Source organism: Dermacentor variabilis, unplaced genomic scaffold (genome assembly GCF_050947875.1).
Source record: "Dermacentor variabilis isolate Ectoservices unplaced genomic scaffold, ASM5094787v1 scaffold_16, whole genome shotgun sequence".
In the NCBI taxonomy this organism is placed as follows: Eukaryota; Metazoa; Arthropoda; class Arachnida; order Ixodida; family Ixodidae; genus Dermacentor; species Dermacentor variabilis.
In genome coordinates this window covers 411,233-416,182 of record NW_027460324.1, presented here as the reverse complement: position 1 = coordinate 416,182, position 4,950 = coordinate 411,233, and positions in this window count along the sequence as shown.

Here is a 4,950-nt window from a genome sequence, read left to right as displayed (position 1 = left end):
GAAACAAAGAGAGCGCATTCGAAAAAAAAAAAGTCAAACAACGCGCTAAAAACCACGCAGAGCATGAACACACTTTTTCGAAGCGGAAGGCGTGAACTAGGCTCGAAATAAGAGGTTGTGAGTAGCCGTGGCTCTTCACTAAGCCGTGCGTTCTTTGCCACTTCCTCGAAGTCAGCCCGCCCGATCCTGCGAATCCACACTTCTTGCGTTGCGCCCGCCGGACGGCAAAGCAAAAAGCTTTTTGCCCTCGTTGTGGCTGTTGCGGCAACCGAAGGCGCAGCAGCATAGCATCGCAATTAAGTTCTCGGCCCGACACATTCTATTACGCTAACGCACTCCGCCAGTCCGCCTGCCGTACTTTCGTCGCGCAGGCCCAACAATGGAGGTCGGCGCGCGCTGGAAAGAAAAAAATATACAAAAGCGCGGCGCCTGCTCCGCGCTGGAAAGAAAAAACATACAAAAGCGCGGCGCCTTCTTCCACGTGACACAGATTGGCCAATGGAGGAGCGGAGGAGGCTGGGGCGACAGGAGGCGTGGAGGAGGACGCGCCAGGGTGAGCGGGGTGGCGGAAAGATCTAAGAATGGCGCTACTTTTGAAAAATTGAGGGGCTTTAGTAGGGCCTCTCCTTAGTTTCCTTCCTCCGTGCCAGGAACGGACGCCAAAGAGCTGCGCTCTAAAATTCAGCATGTTCAGCGCCCCTAGCAGAAAAGGCACAAATTAAAGTATTCGACCAAATTACAGTAGCTCCACTTGCGCGCTTACGCTGAAACACGCCTCGATTGATTTTTCGCCCTCTGTGGCCATTTGTTGAACTTGAGAGTGTGCGGGGCCTGGTTACGCCGGCCGCTGCCTCTGGCGGATCGGAGCCGCTGACTGCCACGACCGGCGCTGTTCGTCGGTCGAGCAGTGTTCGCGAGGTGCTGCACCCTGCCGTTCGTTTCAGCGGTGCAGCAATGGCGCCCGCAGAACCACGACGTTCGTTTCAAAAAGCGCAGGAAAGGTGCAAGGCTGGTTCATGATTTTGCTGCACCCGCTCCACTGTCGCTGCCGACTTGGTGCCGGCATGTAGGTGCGGAGCAGCGGCGCAGCAGACGACGCAGCACACGGGCGCGAGCACCGTTAAAACCCCGCTTACCCACGTCTGATGTGTCTGCGCAACGGTGCCGTGTATTTACGCCCCAGAAACCGATCATACCTGCAGTTCAGGGCCTCACAAACTTACGTACTCCGTGCACATTAGTCTGACATAGCATAACGCCTACACCGCCTCTGCACCTTTGCATTTGTTTCGAGTGTTTCGCTGGGCCTGCACCTGCGGAATCGAGCTGCAGAGTTTCTGAACTTCTCATGAACCGCCGTGAACTGGTTCATAGTGGTGCAGGAGAATCGAACAGACCCTTCGTGAGTCTGATTCCGTGAGTCTGAGACAGCTGATTCCTTCCACGTGGCCTCCTTCCGGAATGTCTGGATACGCCGCAGGTTCTTGAGGGTTCCAGCCGGGGTGTCCATCCGTTTGGTGAGCTGCCCTCGTGGGTATTTTTTTCTGCGCTTTTTCTTGAGTTTCGCTGACGATGTTACATTCGTGTAGTGTTAGCCTCACTTCGGCTAGGCGCGGACGCCACGTGGTTTTCACCGTGACTTTCATCGCGGCTTCGTCCGCTGACTCTTTTCGGTCGTGTTTCGGAAGGCGCGAGCAATGTGTACAAGCCGCTTGCGCAGCGCTTTCCACAGTCCGGGTTGAAGTCTGTTCAGGATTTTGGTGCGAGCGGTTTTTGAGGCGACTTTCAAGAGTAAAGGCTGTTTCACGTGCTGCGACTGGAACGACGAAAATCGGTGCAGTCGCACGCATCGCGATGCGCTTTTTAGAGGGCCCATTCTATCTGGGCTACAACAATCTACAGGATGACCTATAAACAACAATGCGACTGGTGCGACGTCCAGGGTTGTTTACTGCCAGGTTTTGTGGTACACGCTGCATAATTATTTTAATGTAATGAGTAAAACGTTTACGTTATAATATTGACTTTTCTTTATTAGGAGTAAATAATATGCGTGTTTTGTAATTTAAAAACGTGTTGAAGATTTGTTTTGGAATGCGCAAACAGCACGCAACGGTGGTTGCTGAAGTTCAGTACGATGAGGCACGGCGCACGTAAATAGCTGTTAGCAGCTGGTTGTTCAGCGCTGCGTTGTGTCATCTGCCCTCTATGACCGTTTCGTTCCATCTGCGCTACAACAATCTACAGGATGACCTATCAACGAATTCATATAGCTACCCTCATCGCATATGCAGTATTCGAAATTCGGCTGCCACGAAGTCGTCGTAACTGTGGAAAATGTTTCAGTTCCCTATACAGCCCAAATTCTCGCGCTACCCGTGCTCAGCGTGAGCTTCTGGAGAAATGATGTGTGTATATTGCTCGTGATCGCGCATATGCGGTGCCTGCTCCTAGCCATATTCTTGCACCAAATGCAGCAGCAAGCACCAACCCGAAAGCCGGCGTCTGCCCCTGAACAAAGCCGCAAATGATCTGTGCGATTACTGAACGCGGAATGAAATTTGTGTTGTGAAAGTCAACCTTAGCGCGAGCCTGGTTCGTTCATCGCAGTGGCGTGAAAATATGTGTGCTCTCTATTTCTAAAGGCGCAAGCAAAAGCCGACGCATAAAATTTTTTGGCAAGGTTCTGACTGGTGTTGTAGAAATGGCGGGGGGCTTTTTTTGTTTCTGGGTGCAGGTCGGACAAACTGTCTCGCACTTGCGGCGCTCGAGCTGAGTAAGTCGTGCCGGATTATACCTTTTTCGCAGCTTACGGCCGCCCTACTTTCGATATCACATCACTGATTTTCCCGGGGGTAACTTCCGGCACTTTGCTGTCTTGTCATCTGCCCTTGCCGAGGTTGAAATTATTTAAACTGGTCAGTACGCGCGAATTTTGTATGCTACTCAACAAAAGAAAATTGTGACACCCCGAAGGGCCATAATTATCGTCTCGTGGGAATAGAACACCTCGTTGTATTGACAACTCGCAAAGGTGTACGAAGCAAACGTGAAAATGCACTTAATTCGCTGTGTAGCGCGTCAACGAACGCATAGAAATGGGAGAGTGGAATCTGCGATACAGGCTTTCTTATTCTCCCTTCGCGTACGTACAGAATTCGGCAATCCATCCCTCTGCCCAGTGCTCTTGTTGAGCGAGATGCCATTTCCCAAAACAAATCGGTGAAATAGCTCTCCGCGCAAAATCGACGGAAAATCGCTCGCGGCGACCAAGCAGTTGGTCGCAGCCGAACATCGCAGGGTCGGCACTGCAAAACAACGGAAATCGTACTTCCGGTGCGCCGAAAATCGCATCATGTGAAACAGGCTCGAGGCCGCGTTTGATCGCTTTCCCTCATTGAAGGTTCGCGATCTTGGGGTTAGTTTCGACTATCGAGATCTTCATGTGAAGATTGTCGGGGTTTTCGGGTACCCCGCGGATCTTCCAGATCCCGTGGTAGGATCCACGGGATCTCCAAAGAGTGCGTGCCGGGGTTCTGTGGCATTGGCACAGGGAACCAGCGCATTCGGATGGAGATGGCGCGGCCCGTTCCTAACCTTCTTCGTGTAGAGAGCACGTCGTCCAGCGGGAGTACGAGGGAGTCGTTCATTCGTTATTTATGTCGTTTATTGAGGTTATTTCGTTTATCTGATACTCTGATAGCTTTACTTAAAAGAGAGTTGCACTGCATGTGTGAATTATCAGCAACCAGAGTGCATTTCAAGAACTAGAAAATATAGCATGCCTACTAGTGTCTATAATGCGCCGATTTCAATTTTTATGTCTTCTTAATGAAATACATTTATTCCAATCCCTCCCACTTTTGCTACCCCCACCGTCCCCATCCCCCATGTAACTTTGCGAGCCCCGCAGATATAAAGGTATGCTTGCAATGTTACCCAATGCACTTGCAGGTAAATTTGGGGTATTCGTACACCTGTAGGCTCTAAAAGGAGACTATAGCCAGAGAAGCTGAGTTAGGTAGTTTTTGTAGAGGTGCAGAAGAATGAACACTGATTAAAAAATGGCTTTTATTGCAGGAATGCGGAACAAGCTTTTTCTTTGAAAGCAAGCTTTTTCTTTCTCGCTGTAAGCACTGACTTCAAGCATGTCCTATAGTAGGACACAATTAAAAAAAACACCATTTAGCAAATAGTACCATTGTCCACAGCGTCCTGTAGGAATCCACTGAACAAAATAAAAGCAGCTCTTTGAAGTTCTACTATATCACAGAAGCCAGAGGCATATTCTTAGGCTTATAATTTCTTATGGCTGCTAGAACAATGATGCATGACATGGAACCGAAGGATACGCAAGAGTAAAAACCACAAAAAATGACGGTTTCACGGCACCCCCAGAAATAGCAAATATAGATGTTGACTAGAGTACTTCACAACATTATTACAATGCACGACATCAAATACTTGTCATTTAATAAGACACTTCATAAGAAGGACTGCAGATTTAATTGCAACAATAGAACTTTATCTCCTTAACACAACCCAGGGTGTCTACCAAGTTGACATTTGCATGTTCCCTGAGTTTTCCAGGTTTTCCCTGAATGCCTTGGCAAAGTTCCCTGAGTGATACAGAACTTTGTTTTACATCAAGACAGACCATGTCGCCCGATGCTGTCACTCTCTAGTAAGCATGCTAAAAATTAAAAAAAAGCTTATTCCAGTTTGAATAGTAAGGAGTAACATTTGTTTTATTCAAAAAGAAATCAGAAGGGAGGGGTTACTCAAATGCACAGCGAATAAAATATATTTAAAGAATGATAAAACTCATTGCAAAGCAAGTCGAACATTCTCAAATACGAATAAAAAGGAGACGCTTACAGAAACAAATATTTTCGAATATGAGATATTTTTATCAATTGATAGCAAGCGCATTGGTATGCGGCCCGAACT